The sequence below is a fragment of the Syngnathus typhle genome, linkage group LG17 (assembly GCF_033458585.1).
Source record: "Syngnathus typhle isolate RoL2023-S1 ecotype Sweden linkage group LG17, RoL_Styp_1.0, whole genome shotgun sequence".
Classification (NCBI taxonomy): Eukaryota; Metazoa; Chordata; class Actinopteri; order Syngnathiformes; family Syngnathidae; genus Syngnathus; species Syngnathus typhle.
This window is the reverse complement of record NC_083754.1, coordinates 6609604-6629415: the sequence shown is the minus strand read 5'-3', so window position 1 is coordinate 6629415 and position 19812 is coordinate 6609604. Positions and strand designations below refer to the sequence as shown.

Sequence of the window (19812 nt, the reverse complement as noted above, 5' to 3'; positions counted from 1 at the left end):
GGGATGGCTCATTTATTTTTTCCATCTCCCTCGCTCTCGCTTGCTGAAGATGACTGCATCACAACAACATCCTCGAGGCGAATCAAAGGTGAGCGTACAGTGGCCGACGGGGCCCTGGGGGTCGTCTACTGTATTGAAGTTGCGTTTCACCAACACGAGGAAATCGGGTAAATTTTTTACAGCCTTGATTTCCATTTTATTTTATTTTTTCTCCCGCCAGACAATGTCCCGTGTACTCATCTCGGCTAACAATAGGCGAAATGTCAGCTTACTTTCAGCCGGCTCTAAATTAAACATTCAACCTTCCCGAGTACACGCTTACAGAGTTCCATTGCACTTATTCAACTAGTTTGCAAAATTCCCCACCAAAAGGAAGCGCAGTTTTATTTATTAATTTTTTTATGCAGCAATACACAACGCCAGCTTTTTTGACTTTCTTCTGCGGTCTGATGTCACATGCCTGTTAGAGTAATGGTCAAGAAAGTCGACTTAATCCAGTGGGGCTAAGGGGGGGGGATATTTTATTAATGGCGACTATTAATATTCCATCGCAGTGGGTGTGTTTCTTTTTGCAGAAGCATAATGAATAACTGAACACCTCCATCGTAGCAGGCTCCTCGGCATGAATATTCAGTGAGACGCACATTGAAACACATCCCACCTGAGCTCCATTATCCTCCCGGGAGCACCGAAAGTAACCCGGATGCCTTTTCCGATCAGATGTTTGGTGGTGGGATTCATTGATTCCTCTTGTATGGATTTGCGAGGGTATTTAACTGATTGATTAATCGGAAGCCCCCAGGGCCGATACGGCCGATTGATCGAGTGCGGTCACCGTCGGGTCGCAAAAAATTAAGCAAGTCAAATCGAGTTCCCGTTAAAGCAGATGTTCTTTTTAAAATGACAAAATCAATGTGCCGAAAATGTATGTCAGCCAAGTCAAAGTCATGTGACGAGTCCTAAAATTGATGACGGGTCAAATCATGTTACCTAAATCCTCCACCTACCGCCACTTCCTGTCCTTGGTCTGTCTGGAGCCTTTTCCGTGAATTTATTTGTCTTTGCGCAAGATAACCTTCACAGTGTTCAATAATGTCAAGATGGTGATATTCAGTAGATCCAACAAAAGCTTCCTTGTAAGCCTGCAAGAATGATATCTCTCGCCGAGTCCATGTGATGGAAACATACCATGTGCCTAAGAACAATGGAAACAAAATAATAATGAATAAAATAGGAAGACAACAGAGTTTTTGCGATCAATATAGTGCTGTATAAGCATCCAAACATGACAATTCTGGGCAATAAATAAGACATCTGTTTGCCTCCTTCTGTTTCCCCGCCGCTGTGACCAAGTCATTTTTTTACCCTCATTATCTCGCAAATTGCATAAATTAAAGATATCGCTAAGTGGAAATGTAAATTTAGGCTTTCAGACCAGGATTTCAAATGAGCGTTTAAATCCGGCTTCCAAGACATAGTTATGAAATATACTGACTTTCCAAACGTCTTGTCGAATTTATTGCCACCGAATTAGCTTGTACCCCAGCGTGACAACGTCCCGTCGGTTACTCGAGTGACCTTCCAGAGGAGACCGCAATGATTCTTCCGAGACGCAACACCGATATTATGCGTAACACTGAACTTCGCAAGGACCCCAAACGGAGCGAAGAACCGAACAAAACCGCGTCCTTGTGTTGTCTAGTCAACTTGCTTTGCGCCGAGACGCTCCGCAGAGAAATATACGACTGGGCCGCATATCACAGCCATCCATCAGCCCGACTCTCCCAAATGTGGCTGGAGCTGTTATGAAAGCGGCACCGTCATAGATCAAATTATTCTACAGACAAATCCAAACCTTACACAATCGCTCTCACTCGGGAGCACTTGGGTCGACACGTTTGTGGCCCACTTTTGTTTACAGTGTGCAATCCGCTAATGCTAATACCTCACGGCGAAATCCAGACCGGCACACCAAAAGATATTTTACGATACAAATCAATGCGGAAATTTGGATTGTTCAGCCTTGCCAGTTACCCATATGATCAGTCAATTTCATTCCGCGGTCCGCCTAAGTGTGTCTCCGATTCATATGCAAACACGCTGCCGCTTAACTCATCCTTCCTAAATACGGGTTCCTGCTGGCAAGACAGATGCACTGCACTCTGCGCTCGGAAGCAGCGTGGCGGCGGGAAGCTTCGTCACGTATTGGCTCCCTTTCAGCTCTCACTCGTCCTGAGTTCAAGCAATTGGGTTTGATAGAGCAAGGCAATGAACCTTGACCGCTCCCCTTGTGTGCAGCCCGCCATTGTTATGCCGGACGTTTCATAAACTGGAGACTTGGCGGCAAATAAAATTGCAGCCATGTGTTGGATTTGATTTACTTTCGATTGGATTAGCGTCTCGTATTGATTATTGCCTTTCTCAGCATCTTGGACAGCTGTCTTTCCTTCATACCCATACTACATGGGTTGTCTTTGGTTTTTAATTTGCATGCCAACTGAATTGTGTCTTAATCTGGACCAATCCAAATGAGTCCTAACCTGTTGGTTCCTGGGTTTGGCTTTTTTGTTTTGGACTGCCAGCGGCCAAATCCGTCACGGAAGTACCGCCTCTACCCTTCCTGCCTCCATTAGAGTCAGAAAAGTAGGGGATTACCACCCGGAGGCCAAGGCTAATGACCGCCGCGGTCGCAGAAAGCCGATTTAGCGAGACTGCGGCAAGGGAAGCGTGAAGCCGAAATCTCCTACTAAGACCCGTTGTGAGAGGCCTTCATAAAAGCGACACACCGCATTATCGGCTGCTTCTTCTTGGAAGAAAGTTGTCGAAATCAAAAGGCGTATGTGATGCATGCATTCTCTCACTGTATATTTGATCGCCATTTTACACAAAAAGGATTGTGGAGTTCCGATGCATCCGTAGCCCCTTTGACTAGCGTGCCTTCACGTAGAAGACGATACATAACGCTGTGGCGTGTTGCTTTAAAAAGTTAATGCGCTTCACAGATTCCATGTTTTTATAGAAGAGTCTCAAAAATCGAGGATAGGAATTGAGGACGATGTACATGTGAAGACTGGCGGTTAGTCATGTGACACCTGAAACTGGGCGTTACACACCATTGGAAAAATGGGGATTCCACATGCGACAACTGAAAGTAAGAATCCGGGTTTACACATGCAAAGACAAGTGGAAAGTGGGGCTTACACAGTGCCTTTAATGTCATGGTTAGGGAATAAGCACCCGGGGGTCCGTCGTACTGAATGCACCGTGATCGGTTCTTTCTAGATTCCATTCAGCGCTATCGACAGACTTCGGCTCGGTGACATTTAAGAATATCTGATCTAAGGGCATTCTTATCATTTACTGCCGCTTCTTTTACTCCTTGTGTTTTCTTTTGTTCCCGCCCCCCACCCCTTCCCTTTCCACCTTCAGTGTTGCGTTCCACGGCGCCCCTTCCTGTCTAAATAACACGGGTGCATGCAAGCTCGGCTGCTTAGTGATCCGTTCAGGGGCCGTATAGACGTTTGTGCAGTTGATTTACCCCTTTATGTTTTCTGCCACATTTTCCGACATAGATATTCAAGATGTGGCAACGATTTTCGCTCGATGTTTGTCGTTTTAATTGCCGCTGCTGCACCTGCAAGCCCCCCCCCCCCTTGTGACTTTTGTTTTTAACTACCAGTTTGGAAACTGCATATCGCACGCCAACATCGCGTCTGCAGCCTTGCGGCGCCTGACTGCATTTTCTCCGAAAATCCGTGTAAATTTGTGAAGGAGGCAAGTCTGCCGAAGGATTAGGGAAGGGGGGGGGGGACAGCAAACTGCCAAAATCTGCACAGCCTGTCAAGAGTTTGGAAAAGAAAAGACAGGAGAGCCGAGAAAAAATGTCAAGGAGGAGACTGCAAATGAGGCTTGTTTCAATAAGGGGATCGATGGCGATGCAGGAAAAGATGTTGTGCGCATCAATGATAAGTGTCCATTGGCAAACACCAGACGGGAGGTTATTGAAGGGGATGTGTGTGTCTACTGGGGGGGGGGGGGGGGGGGGGGGCTATAGAGATTGTGTCATGGTAAATAGATGAGGTTTTTTTTTCCCCCCCACACAAGTTTTCCTCCCCTCTAGTTGTTAGGGCTTCAAAACAACTCTCCCGAGGAGCAACCCATGGCTGCAGAGAAACATGATGTCTATTTCATTCTGAAATCAGCCCACTGGTATATTTATTCCAGTTCCTCCCGACGCCTTGATGATGATCACTCATGGCTACCGTACTTGTCGGGCGGGGGGGATCTCTACAGGCTTGGTAATTATTTCTAGGCGCTTGCCCTTTGTGGCTGTTCACTTCCCGGGCCTGGGCCTTCTTTGGGAAGATGTGATTGTTGGGGACAGCCCTTCAGCAGTTGTCCATGTCACAGGGCCTTGTGGAGAGGATGCACTTTTCTCTGGGTGCAGATCAACTCCTACCTGCAGGAGAATACCTCTTCAGGAGGTATCCAGTTGATATGCTATTACAGGAAATGAAGCTACATGGTTCTAGCTGTTTTATATGATATTTTTTGTCAAACGTAACTTGTGACTTGTTCCGTCCAACTTTTGAAAATCTATCATTGATGCGTGTGACTTAAAAATAGTCCTGCGACGAGTGACAATGAGCCGTCGTGACATGTCAATTTTCGGGATCAACTCCGCCTTGAGTAAATGTCAGGAAGCCTCCCGTCCGTCCATCTTGCGGGTGAGAAAAATGCTGTTTGTCAGCCGTTGTCTGCCTCGCTCCATGCTAGAAAATCTGTCAATCCATTTTGCGAAGTGCTTGTCCTCATTAGGGACTTGGGTGAGATGAAGTCTATCTCGGATGACTTAGCGCAAAAGGCGGCGTATACCTTAGAGTGGTTGCCAGCCAAATGGTGTCACCAAAGTTCAAAGTACAACATCAGAGCCCGTGGCGGAATGCTTTTTGATGACGGAAAAGTCTATACGCATTTTTTTTTTAATCTCAAGCTTCCTAATTTCTCCATCTTCAGTTATCTTCAGTATGTTGTTGGCACAGAAGCACATCCGCCTTCCTTTTGATCCTAAATGATTTGCCGTCTACGAGTGTCAAAAGCAAGTAGCTTCGAGGAGGCGTGCTGGTATTGGAGGTGTTGTATTGATAATCAGTAGCGGACAACAACAAAGGGTGGGGAGAGAGGGAAGAGGAGGGGTGATGCAATGAGGACAATGGCGATGTCTCTATTTGCCATGTCAAAGCGTCCTTGAGAGCACAGAGCCAGGAAAAAAACTGGACACCAACCAAATAGATATTGTGGAAAGAAGTATATTTGCTTTTATCGCTGCACAAATGCAAAGTTAAACTGTTGTTTAGTTGCAAGTGAAAACTATAACTGTAAAAAAATTCAAACTCAATAGAAAACCTAAAGTAGAAAAATCCTCTTGGCTTGTCGGTACGGCAGTAATATTTGTTGATCTTCGCAGAGGACCAAGCAAATTCGTCTCAGTTGTTATAGGTCTACATGTGTTGCTTCGTTGTTTGTGTTTGAATATTCTCTGCTTCCATCGTAACACCGCTACACACTGTGGATGCTAATTGTTAGCCTGTCTGCCTATAGCGTTTATCATTGTATGCTAGCTTGAAGTAACAGAGGTAATGCGGTTGTTTGAAATAAAAAAAACAGCTGGACCATGACTTAAGTCACTATTACCACTCCACTTTTTCCCCATGGCTGAAAATGCTATTCGGGGTGATGAGGGATCACAGCGCGCCGGCATTTGGCGTTGGTAGAAAAGGTATTATACACACCCTGCTACACCGCGTGCCTGAAGAAAACACACTGAGCCTCTGCGCTGAGCTTTATTAGATCCAAGTGTCACTTGCAGCTGCTGTGCACTCTTGATCTAATCATACAGCCTCAGCTGCACACACACACATTCACGCAAGTCACACAGTGTTGCTTGATGACAATAACCATAGCCGTATACAATAGGCATGATATATTTCATAATGATTGAATGGCAGGTGATCAAAAATATGCACAATTAGAAATGATTATGATGGTAGGGACAATTTGAGCCTGGAACTATATTGTTTGTATTATTTCCCATCTGTAGAAGAACATTTTATCTTCAAAAATCATTTTTTTGGAAGTCAATCATCGAACACTCGTTTTAATTGAGTCATTAGCTTCGGTGACAGCGGTGTCACAGTCAAGAAGGATTTTGCAATCCAGGAGGCAGTTCACACATGTTGATTTGGATCCACAAGTTGGCCATTAGATGAAACTTGTTTATGTGTGTGCGCCCGTGTTTTTTTTTTTTTTTTGTGCGCTCGAGCGTGACTGTGTACCGAGGAGGAACGCGGCGTCTCCTGAGTCGGCGGCGCGTCTTCGCGACAGCCTCCGCGCTGACACTGGCGCTCTGCAAATGTCACTTGCATCCAATTAAAGGGTCGACTGACGCCATCAACCCCCCCCCCCCCAACCCTGTCTCCGCCTGTAAAAGTTTGGCTGTTTTTACTTCAGTTCAGGGGTCACCTGGGGGTCCTCTTAAAATCCCCGGGTGGTATCTGAGCGCTACGGGTCAAATGGACGCTTATGTATTTACTTTTGCAACCCACCTACTCACATTTGTTATTTACAGCACCGTCTGTATTTAGTCGGACCGCGCTCGTCTTAGGTTTATTGCCCCCCCTGAGCTAATGCGGCGGTTATCCATCATTTCTCCCACGCCGTTCGATAGCGATGCTAACCGTCACCGACGCGCGACGAAAGATCAGCCGGGCACTTTTTGAGCACTATTTCTGTCTTCTGCGTTGTCGTCGGCAGCAGATGGTAGAAGCGCCGTTGCCTTGGAGATTGACTTGAAACATTTGCTTGGCATTTAACACTTAGTCACAATCTCAACACGTAGATACAGTTAGGGTTTACAGATTATCTTGATCGTATGATTATGTTGGAATGTAGACTAGAAGTATTAACTTTGTTTAAACTTTCCTTGACTCTGAAAGGTTTAACCATTCAGTTGTTGAAACTTTCCAAATGGTGTCGAAACATTCTTGCTTAGTTAGTCATCTAAAATGCTCCACTAGTTTCTGTTTCCACGACCTTGTAAAACAATGAGCTGGGACCCTCCGCACTGATTAACCTGTTGCTGAGGTGACCACCAAACATGTCCAAAGTCACCTCCACCCTGCTTTCTCTCGATAAATACTCTTGCAAGAATCCAAAGTCAGACCTCATTCGATCATCGCTGTACGCACAGCGACGAATGACTCTCCACTTGCAAGTGCTTAAAAAGGGCATACTGTCTGTTTCCTGTGTGGTTCTTGCAAAAATAAGTTAGCGTGAGTACCACTCTAACATTCTGCAAATGAAATATTTAACAATAGGTCTCAATTATGTCCGAAACGTTACTTCCTGTTTTATATCTTTCCAGAATTTCCAGACAACTGGCTCTAAAGTTGATTAGATATTTGTTCAACATTGGAGGTTCCGTAGTTTTTAGAGCTGAAAATCGGAGGTCAGGCACGCCCGTGTGCAGTGTCTCGCGTTGGCTTTCAGTCAGAGTGAAACGAGGTTATTGGCTGGGGGGGGAACATGCGCTCTCGCAAATCCCTCCTTTGCCTCCACTTCCAACTTTCTGCCGGTTGTAATGGTGGCAGTCTGCCACTCTTAAAAGTGGTCGAGAACGAGTCGGTTGAGGTATTGTGCGGGCTGGTTGTCTGTTAGCTGCCGAGTTCCTAATTGGCGGGCTAATGACATGAGGCGCAGCTCGCATCCGCAGGCACGTTCAACAGACGCCAGGTCCTGCTCCCGTCCTCTTCTACGTGACGGAAAAGCATGGACTTTTTCACACCCGCGCTAAACTCATTAGCATGACACACTCCAAGCGAAACCATTCCAACGGATTTCAGATTCACAGTATTTCTGCTTCACTCTCGCTTCACGTCCACCCAACACCCCACCACCCCCCACACCCCCTTGGATGTTTACGAGGAAAGACCTTTTATCAGACCATGGGAGGCTCTTTAACTCCCTAAAAGCAATGTGATGTTCACTCCAGCGTGGTCCTTATCCCACCCCGGTGAAAGGAGACGAACGCTACATTATGGGCTAATGTCTGGGTTGGGGGGGGGGAGTTATGCACGGGTCAACACATAATGCCAAGGAAATGTTCTGGCTGGCGTTTATTAGGAGCTTTTCATTTGAACGATTTCCATCTATCCATTTCCTAAAGCTCTTATCCTCATTGGTGAGCTGGAACATATCGCAGTAGATATTAAATAAGAGGATATGTTGTATGCTTTACTGAGATAGACCATAATTCTGACACTTGCTTGGTGACCTCATTGGATTATTTGTCAATATGTCACAAGGAGGTTGTGCTGAAGCTCTACAGTACACGCTTGTCGATGTCTTGTTACTTTGACTTTGTAGGAACAAACAACAAGTGTAAAACTAAAGGAAGTCTCCGAGAGGTCAACAACTGTCGGTCAACTGTCCGGCCGGTCCTCGGTCTCCGTCAGCCTCATCCATCAGCCTCACTCTGTTCAAGGTCCTCAAGTCAGGTTGTTTCAAACCGTTGACATGAAGAGCGGGGTGGGTGGATTTATCGAGCTGTTTTTGAAAATATATAGAACCGTGGATTTGTTTATTTACGGGGGCGGGACTGAATGCATGTGATGAAAGTAGGTGCAGCTATTTCATTCAATAGGTTGGATAAGAGACAAATGAGCTTGGATAATAAGCTCAAGGTCTTCCCATTCAGTGTCTTTTATTTGAAACCTCAATAGATGTCTTCATGTTGCGCTGTCCATCTGTTATTATTCCCACGTGTTTATAGCTCCAGCATGTCCTCGGCCCTCCTGTGTTATAGTCGCAGTTACTTCACAGACCTTTAAACGAGACAACTCACACCGTGTGTTGTGCTTGCATCGAATTACTTTGGAATGGACCGATAAACCTTGTTGTACATTGTAAAAGTCAGCAACTTTTCCGGCCAATTGAGCATGACCGTTGATGAAGAAATTGCTCTTGATGGTTGGTTAGCCTCGGGCCAACCGCGACAACTACTACGAGAGTCTCACATCACTGCAGAGCAGCAAACTGAGGAGGCTAGTTTGAAGAGAAACCTTTGCAAAGCTACAGGAAGAGTTGAAAGTTTCAGGATGGGGTGTTGGGGCATATCTGAAGAACTGAAGTGATGGTGTAGGACTCTTTGAGGAACCAAATGTTGAGGATGGTTGCACAAAGGATGTGCTTGACAAACTGAACCAAGGCACAGGACAGTCTAGAAGACATTAACTATAGCATGATACAAACACTACGGGTGTTTTTGTTTTCATTTCACATTCATTGCTTCAAATTTCTATTTGAGTTCCCAGCGCAGTTTACTGGTAAAAGGGCATTCCTGACATGCAGAGGCATCGCTAAGTGACTGAGAGAATTTGAAGCGATGGAGAGACATGCTTTAGCTAATGGGAAAGCCTTCAAGTGAGACAGTAATCTGGACCAAATGTCAGAGCGCTTTCACGTGAGAGGACTTGATGTTTTCCCAATTAAAAGCGAGGTGTGAAGCTGCCGTGCTTTTAAGATGTTGTTGCGAGGTTTGCGTGTTGACACCGGGTGTTCCGAACCGAGTCACTCTCGGGGGAGCAATGATGAAACTTTTATCAGTTCTAGACATTGTCAGACGGCATTGATTTTTTCAACGAGTCAGTTTGTCTTCGATGCGACTCGAAACGCGTCATTCGCGGATCCGTTGCGGCTCCGTTATCGACCGAGGTGACTAATTGAAATAGACGTGGGGAAAATAGTCAGGTGAGATCTTGTTCTTGTTGTGTCCGTCGCACAAGTTGCAATCTTGTTTCAAAGAAATGGCCCGTCCCTCTCTGACGGCTTTTCATTTCATCACTTTTATTATTTACTCATCTTATTGAAACGGTGATTTCCCAAACTGCGTCTCTATATGTTCCTGGTCTCATTTCTACCTCCAGCTGCCACATGAAAGCGCCATTTGGTTTTGTTTGTGGAGCGCGCCGAGCTAACTGAACCAACAAGCCGACTGATTAAAACGAAAATGGACCCCCTCACTCTCGGTCCGCCGCCGGGAGTCGTGCCGCATAAATCCTCCTCTTGTGAATAACGAGCATGAACCTCCAAAACTACAGTTACGCCACTTGACATAAAATCACCACAAAACATATCAACAATTGTGTTGATGTCTTTGTGTGGAGGAGTTTTTCTGGTTTCTCTTTCAAACTCATCTCCACCCTCGACACGTATCCTCTCAGTCCATGGAGACCTGAGGCTCTTCAAAGCTCCAGGGGCTGCCCTCCCAAGGGACAATGGCTTCCCACCTACCTGTGTTCTTCTTTAGTGACAGAAAGGCTTAGCATGGATAGCTTCATCTGGACTCTCTGCAGAGTGAGACTCCCTCGGTCACGGCCGACTACGCTGCAACAATAACCCTTGCTACCGGCTGCTGAATGTGCAGTGGAGCCGAGCAAAAGCCCAACTGGGGGCCACTTGCAACAAGCTGCCTGTACCTTGCCAACCCCCCTTCCCCAAAGGCGCTTTTGTACTTCAGCATTAAATCAGTACTGCGGCCGACTCTTCAAACATGCAACGTTTGAAGGACCCAGTCTACACTTGAGTTATGATTGCCTTCCAATGCAACAAAGTTCCCGTAAGCTACGTTAGCAATTAGCCGCCTTCTTCCGTCAACACGTTTGGGGTGAGGTGCCCGCTGTGACATCATGATCATCCCAGACCTGAGTGTGACACGGCGGGGCACGCTGGGCGAGCATCTTTAGTAATCAGCACCTGCTTCCCGCGACAAACAGAGGCGCACAGCCACATGACATGTTACCCGGCCGCACGCTGTGTCACCATGCGCCGGGATGGCGGCGGCGGAGAGGCGGCTCGCACGCTGAGAGGCTGCTCTGTGCGAATGGCTAATGACGAACGCAGCCATCCAGCGTCCTCGAACGGGATAAGGTGCGAGATAACACCTTTCCAGATGCACCCGGGTGTGAACATCCCCTGTTGGCTAACTGTTACAGCACCTCCCGTTGCCTGTCCGCATTTGCTTTGTGCGCGTGTTTGCGTGTGCCCACACAAAAGCACTTGTCTTGCGTCTTTGACAGCAAGACTGCAGGGTATGTGTATTAATTAGAAAGAAAATTACCATCTGGGCTTCACGCTCTGAAACAATGCCGCCCGTCCCTTCTTTCACTTTCATAACGATTTGCGCTTATACATGCACTGTGTGTCTGTTTGTGTATGTGAACTCAACATTAAGCTTTCATTACAGGCTTGTGTTTACGTTTGTGTTACGTGTAAATTGAGCCTCAAGTTTGTGTGTGTGTGTGTGTGTGTTTTCTCCACGATGGCCTCCCACTGCTTTGAATGTCTCTGCACTGCGTAACTGCGGCTGTAGAATCTGAGCTTCAGAGAGGCTTTGACCCTTTGTTGCTGGATGTGTCTGAGTAGGAATTAAGTGGTTGGCTCAGTTTGAGCTTTTCAGGAACTCAAACACACACGCACACACATTCATGGTGATCTGTGTGTTAAGGCAATAACTGTATCTAAAAGATTGGATCGTGCAGCAGATGCGATGAGGTCACAAGGTAAAAGATCCAAATGGTGTTTAGCCGTCCATTAGCTCCGCCACCTGTCTTGTGAGTAGCGCAAGCCGTAGAATCTCTCCCATTACGAGCATACACACAGCTTGTCGGGTGAACTGTGGGGCTAACATTTCGAGGCAGGCGACCACTTACATGGTATTTAGCCTATTAAATACCACAGTTAGACATGTCCTCCTCCACATAGAGATTTCATTGCATAACTTCATCGCTGATTTGAATAAATGGAGCTGAGGCACGAGGCTTTTCTCTATATTAGCCAGTATTTCCAACACTTTTTTTTTTTCTTCATGAAGCCTTTAAAAAATGTACAGGCTTTGTTTTGAGTCACAGTAGTGTGTCATTACTAATACAGTGCTACCTTGAGATGAGCCAGTCTTGAGCATAAAAATACTCACAGGCATATATTCTTTATCCTCCTTGAATAATCAGAACCGTTCGTCCAACTTATCAGGCTTCTGTTTACCCGCATGAGGATAGACTTGGAATCATTGGACTGACATATTTTGAGGATATTATTTTCTGTATGGACGTTATGTATGAGTATGCTCTCATCCTCACCTCTTGGAAAACTTTATTTGCAGTGAGTGTTTACTGATTGCGATGAATAGTGTTGCCGATTTGCAACTCAATTTTCCTAAGAACGCATGATCAGGATGAAATGAAGTCGCCACTCTCGCAGTATGGCGCTCCTATTTCTGTACATTAAGGCTTGTATGCATCTGTGAACATCTTTGTCGAGTGTAAATCAGATACGCAGGCAGCAATTCATTTTCTTCAAATGTCATTTGACGCGTATCCTCATTGATGCTGAAATATGTACATGTTCCGACGTAAGCGAGGCGCCACTATGTCATATGAATGATCGTCTCGCGGTGACATGATCGGATCGTTCTTCATTCGCGACATGAATTCGCAGTGGCTGTCGAAAGGCAAATTGAAGTTCAGTGAGAGGTCAAGCTCGAAACAATTCATGGCCGCCGTGACACTAGTGTGGCTACGTTAGTGTGAGTCATTAGGTAGCCATGTGGACGGCAATACAGCGGAGCCCCGAAAATTGCTGCTCCCCGCCCAGAATTAAAAAAAATAAATACAAAAATATATATTTTTATATTTTTAAAAATCTATGAATAGGTGAATTGATAACTTAAGGACATGTTAGAAAGTAAATAAGAAATTCTCTCAGCTCATCAATCAGCTTCTCAGTACGGCAGTAGTATGAGTTGTTCTTCGCAGTTGATAAAGAATACGTGACTGTGTTTGTACGGTGAATATCAAGGTAACCCGAAGACATCAAAAATTCTGCAGCGCCATATATATAATAAAAGCCTGAGACCATCTATCTAACGTTTTACATAATAACAGTATTGTGGCACACTTGACAAGATTAATACACACACGACACATTGCTGGCTAAAATCGTCTCGGAAAACATTGTTTCACGGCTGCATTTATACGTACCCATAAGTCTCCATACGCTTCGACGCCACTCATTGTTTATAGCGCCGACACGGACAATGAAACGAGGTGTTTGAGGATAAGCGGAAAGCAATCAACATTTGTCAGCGCTTGTCAACAAGCGAATGATTTATGTCCGACGTTGCCGCTTGTTTGGCCCATCCTCCTACCGGTTGGGGGCTCAGAGAAAACTCCGCGTTTGATTGCGGCACATGGAGAGAGAAGAAAAAGAGCCGGTGTCACCTTGTCACTCTCGGGCCAGTTGCCAAACTATCGCCGGGAGTCTGGGGGGGGGGGGCGGAGTGAGCATGTTGTCTCGTGTGTGTGTGTGTGTGTGTTGATTAATCATAGTGATACTCAACGCCCTCTAACCCCCACTTCCCTCGATCTGTCCAACTCCCCACCCTCATCTTCACCCCATCACTAACACTGTAATTATCTGCCTGTTGAGGATGGGAGCTCTGCAATAACGCTCAAGTTTCCTCATGTGTGTGTGTGTGTGTGTTATATCTTGGCACAGGACTCATAAAATAAGAGAAGAGTATTGTTGACGCTTGGGCTGGGTGATAAGGCCTTCAAATAAAATCTTCCGTTTTTCACACAAAAATTCTATTTTGGATTTTCACCTTTTGCAGTGACTCACCGTTGCCCCCAGTGGTGTGAAAGTATATCACATCAGAGAGCATTGATAAAGTTATTAAATATTAGACGGGTCAAGTGTAATCGCAAAAAGTTTTAATCAAGAAGGAAAGTGTTGTATTAATATCATCTCCAGCACAAGATAAATATCTGTTTTTATGAGGATATCTTAATTTCCTTGTGGAGTGGAGTGGAAGGAGCTTAAATGCAAAGCTATCAATTTGGTTGCTTTATGGTCTAAACATCACAAGTGGGTTGTAAACAAGCAACAGTGAAGGCCTGTATTCATTTTTCTTTTGACAAGTAACTCACCTTTTTGGAGATTTGAAATCTCACAAATCATCAGGACCCAAAATAGTTTCGAGTTTGGAATGTCTTCATTCATTCTTGGCTCTTTATTATTCATATATCGTCACCCTCTTCATCAACGACAACAGCTCTGACCCTTCGACGCTAACACTCTGGGTCGAGATGTCCACGCGGGGCCACATCTGATCACCGAGCTGGGGTCAAAATGTGAAGTCGCGGAAGATCAAGGTCCGCTTCCGAAATAGATGCTCCGGCAGTGGCGGTGCTGTCACAATAGCTGCCCGCGGAGAGGCGAGGTAGGTCGAGGTTACCCAGACGGCCTTTGGGTGAGGGGGCGGGTCATGCACACGCTCGGTCGCAGCGGTGACGAATGATCGTCACGCTCCATCATCCAGCTGCTCTTTGGATGTATGAAGTGAAACCAGACATCTGTGATTAATGGTTGTCTTGATACGATACAGTAAATAGAGCTATAAATTAAATATCTATGCTGTTTTTTAAAATATGTTAAGCGCTTCCAGTCCGTTGACACAGCAACCCAATTTCTACCCCAAAATGGCCGATTTTCCGCCGTCTCATTTAAAGACTAATTGGCTTATTCATCGGGCGCGAGAGGTCGCGTGGCTTGTTAAAGGTTTAATACGTGCTCTTTGAGATGATGAATAGCGAGTCCCATTCATACGTCACGCACGAGTGACTGTACGTCGGCAGAGTGTGTGTGTGTCTGTGTGTGTGGTGAGATCCTGCTGGAGTCAATTTGCATAACCCGGCTAAGAAAATTTCACCGTGTAATTGAAGAGAGAAGATGAGTGCACGTTAGTTTTAGTCCTTACCGAGCTAGGAAGGAGCAGCGCAAGGATAGTGGTCTCCTGAGTCAACATATATAGTGAGAGGTCACCCTTCACATGACCTCTGTGTACCCTAGAAATCCTGCCGGTGTCAGCGGTTATCCCTCTGGCAGCTCACTGATTTGATTTTCCTCGTCAGCCGAGACGCATTCCATAGGGGAGTTTTCACCGGGGTTGTAAGACGTCTTCGGACAGTCCTAACCTCAACTTGTGACCTCCCCTGTTAAGCCATCAGTCTTTGTGACCCTTGTAATTAGCACACAAAGCCCTGGGATGGAAGACTCTTTCTCAATTGGTCCCTGGGAGACTTTGGTCTCTGCCTACAAAAGATAATGCCGCATAGACACTATTTTCCTGAAAGCCGAGCATAGATTTGTCTCCCGCCATCCACAGCAAATATTTCATCCGGGCTACTTCTGCGGCTTAGAGTCTTGTTAGTATTAGTGCGCCCAAAAAGTTGCTCACAATCCCGATGGGAATACTTCAAATGGTAAATTTGGGACTCCTAAACCATACTTTCCGAGAACCAGCCGTTTATAAATTAAAAACAAATCTGCCTCCATTATCTTTCGCGGGAATCCATTTTGAATGAGCATTATAAACGATAACAAAAAGTGATAACCTCGTCCTGCTTGTGGAAATTACTACTGCATTATTACTTTTCATCTAAAGTTCTACTTAATTGGCTTTTTATTCGGAGAAGCAGAGAGACAAGGACACAGGTGAGCATCCGTTCAGGAGGTCAAACAGCATCTGCCGCCTGTGTGTTTAATTAGTTTGCTCTCTTTTAAGGAACAACCGGCGCACCACTAAGAAAAAAAAAAAGTCAGAAAATGAATGAACAATTCAAATATGTACAGTACCATCAAATGGAAGCGCTGTGTGTCACTAAAAAGAGAAATGAACATATGTGAACCAATTAGGTGAAACTGGTAAATATGTCCGGTACACAGATTGAGAAACGCTAACTGAATAAGGATGAGAAGATCCCTATTTGTCTGACCTGAGCTCAATGGCTTTATTATTGATGATGGAGACTTTTGTGAATGTGTGAATACAAAAACAAAAATGCATTGTAATCTCTCATGGGGCACATTTCTCAGCTTTTCGTATCGCATCTTTAACGACTTGCACTTTGCGAGTTCCGGCGGCAACCAAAGGAAGATTTTTTTTTAAGTGAATGGGGAGGGGGGGGGGGCTTCCTCTGATTTATGTGCAGTCGAAACGGCGATCAGATCTCTCCGCCGCTCTTTGTCTACCTGGCAGTGAAAAGGACAGGAAGTGTGTGGCAGCAGTGCAGGAACTGGCTTACTTATTCATCAGGTTTGGCGGGGATTTCTCCCGGATGATGAATGGCGAGCGGACACCCAAACCGGGTTCTGTGGGTAAATAATGGAACAGGCCTCCGTGATGCATTGTGCCGGTCTGAAGTGGAGCCACAGGTGTTTACTCAAACTTGTACACGTCGACATGCAATGCAAACCTGCAGGACTTCCTGTCACATCACTTCCTGCTCACAGCAAGCGCATTTGATGAGAAGAAGAAATGGATCCGATAGAAGGCTGAACGTTTCCATCATCAGCATCTACAAGAGTGAAAATGCAGAAGGAGGTGGACAGCCAGCTATTAAGGCTAAGCGAGGGCCTGGGGTCCACTCAAGTTTTACACTCCCACTCAGAGTATTCCTCACACACACACACACAGCCTCTTAACCTCCTGTTCCAGCTCCGTTCCGTCTGAACTCTTTTCTCAGCGCTGAGCCGAGCAGACTCAAGGAAACGCTTCATTTAAATGTACATAATTTGCTGTGGAAGGCTCACTCTTGGTCTCGCTGTTCCCCCGTGGCGCCGCAACAGCTACAGCTCGAGGGAGACAGACGGAAAGAAGAGATCTTTTTTTTTTCTTTCTTTTTCGCCCCGTGAGGAATCCAGTGGCCCGGACACAAGTACTGGCTGGTAAAAGGCTGAGGGGAGGGGGGGTGGCAGTGGAGAAGCTGCAGGTACACTGGATGTTCATCCCCCCCTGGAGATTTTTCATGCCAACACCTGTTTCCGTCTCTTTCGGCCAAGGCGGTTTATAGACTGGAAATAATGCAGCGCCGTGCAGCTGCGCGGAGTCAATGTTTTGTTAGCAGCACCCTTGTGACATCAATGCTGCCTGACAAATTATTGAACAGTCGATTGATATTACAGATCCATTCAATATAGATACTGCCAATAAATTAAAAAAAAATTCCACGCTGTTAGATTTTTTTTTTTTCTAAAAAGAACTTGAAAAAATACTTGTTGAGGCAATGCAACTGATTGCTCAGAGTGGACAGCATCGGAAATTGGAGGAGAGTGAAAAGTGACTTTGGCCTTTGTCAAAGTCGAGATTCGACCTTTTCGCATTCAAGCAGGTGATTGTGTTGCGCTCGTCGCCTACAAGGTGTGTGCGAGACGTGCGGCCCAATGCTTTGGGGGATTTAGCGCCAATACCCTGACCCATATTAGGCAGAGCTTTGAGTGTTTGTTCTGCCGCCGAGCGTTCCGGGCCAGAACAAAGACGACAAATCCTTTCCACTGCATTGGAGTCCCCATCATTTTCCCATAATGAGTCAACAAGGAGACACGCTAGCGACCTGAGATTTTCTTTTTGTAGAGGACGAAACAAACTCATCATTCAGGACAGTCTGCCTTTTTTTCCCCCAATTTAATATATTTAATTTATTTAATTTGTGTCGATGGATATAAAGTGGGATGCGGTGAGAGATTGATATTAGTGCCGTACTGATGAGCTGAGGAGAGTAATCATGCTGGTTATCTGATCCTAATTTTATTAGCTTGTTCTAATCTGAGCATTCAACACTGTGCAGCTCTGCTTACCTTTTGTCTTGGAAGTGGTTCTGGGTCTCTGTCCAGTCTTGATAAAAAAAAGTCTAGATTATAAATGAAAAAAAAAAGAAGTTTTGTGTCCCTGGAGCTGCTGAAAAGTGTTTGTTTTTTTAAAGGGTGTTCCCAAAAGGTTCCCAAATATTTAGTGACATTTAAGTGCCTGCATGTTGGCATAAATGTCAATGGCTTTGTTTTGTTTATCTGAGTTATGGCTCGTCAAACTGTTTTCTCCTTTGCGTCAGCTGATTTTATTTTTTCTATCTGTTGTGCGATTTTTTTTTTTTGGGCAAGACCTGACTTCAACCCCCCCCCCCCCTCTTTGCACATTCAAGCAACAATTCATTCCACGCTCATGTCCATCTAACCTTCCATACATGTCTTTTTATTGAATTCCTTTTTTTGCATCTTTCTGGACCATTTATTCACACTATGCGATTGAGCAAAAAAAAAATCCAAAGCTTTTATGGCTGTTTTGCCTTAGGCCTGGTTTACATGTTGCTTTATGGCGTCCACCTTATTCTAACTTCCTTTCAACACAACTTTCAGACTCAATTAGCTTCAGCAAATCGTTTGGCCTTTCGGCTACGGCGGCGGCGCTCACCCCGTTGCCAAACTTTACCGGGCGCCATGGCAACCCCGTGACACGGTGACATTTTTAGCCGCTGGCGTTTATCACCTCGCGCACTCCCTGCTGCGTTTGCTTCTGACATTTTGGAAACGGGCAGAGTGGGCGCCCGGTGCCACTTTGGCTCAGGCGCCTCTCCTGGCGCCACCTTGTTTATTCACAATGGCAAACAAGCATAAGGAAGCGGGTGTATGTTGTTATGCACATGTATGTAGATCAGTCATGCGTTCCCTGGCGGCATCAACTTGGCAGCTGCATGCATAGAGTAGTGTGTGCTGGTGAGTTATCCATTATGGAAGCTTTAAGAGTGTAACTATGAAAATGAATAAATCATCACAATATTTATGCCACATTGAGCGCACGCGTCAAAATTTATGTGTGTGTCGCGGCGGTGTGTAGACGCACGTTTAGGCCCGCAGCCGAGTAATTGAAAATTGAATAGAAGAATGAAGTTGTGGGCTCATGGCCTAATTTGGCAGATGGCTCACTGAACGTCTCCATGGAATCGCTTTCTCCGATGTGTGTGAGAGTGTTTGCACGTGCGTGCGCATGTTTAAATCAAGACAAAGCCTCCTCCAAGTGTCCTCTTAACGATATGCAGTTAGATGAGGATCAGCACAGGAAGTTCATGTCGGGTCATTTTATTGATATTTGGGGTTTTTGTTCTCTCTCAGGCCTTCTCTACGTCGTCGCTTGGTTTCACCTTCGCAAACTCAGCACTTCCTCTTCTCAACTTGTCAGCAGGTTAATGATTTCACTTTGTACACTTCACCCTATCTAATTGTTTTTTTGTTTTCTTTGTCTTGTCTACTTGACTGGTTGAGACCATGTCCAGGTTAAGACTCAAGTTCTGCTCAAATGTTTGGACAATCAAAGTACCGTATTTTCCGCACTATAAGGCGCACCGGATTATAAGGCACACCTTAAATGAATGGCCCATTTTAAAACGTTGTCCATATATAAAGCGCACCGGATTATAAGGCGCATGGAATAAATAACTCAACGTTGCTCAAACGTTATTGCAATCACAATATAGTAACACTCGAAATAGTAAAAACAATAACAATATATCAAGAACTCAACGTTGCTCAAACGTTAATATCACACAACACACAAAATGAACACGTAAAGCTTACTTTAATAAATTAGTCCTCATCCACGAATCCATATTGGTCCATATATAAAGCGCACCGGATTATAAGGCTTTGGAGAAAATTGGAGGTTTTTAGGTGCGCCTTATAGTGCGGAAAATTCGGCATGCCAACTTAGTCGTCAACATCACGCTCGAACGTAAATCCAGAAGCAGTACGTTACGGCCCCTTTAAGCTGCCATCATGCTGTTATTTGTGAACAAGCCATGCGATACAATAACAGACTAGCTTTAATGATGATGGTAGTCAATCTCTATGTAAAAGAGCCTAATGGGA

The 19812-nt window shown here is 45.3% G+C and overlaps 1 protein-coding gene across 1 annotated transcript in view; it reads left to right on the top strand.

Annotated features, from left to right (window-relative positions):
• The window catches only part of moto (minamoto), an 88473-nt gene that overhangs the window by 33282 nt on the left and 35379 nt on the right, over positions 1-19812 (top strand). The window lies entirely within an intron of this gene.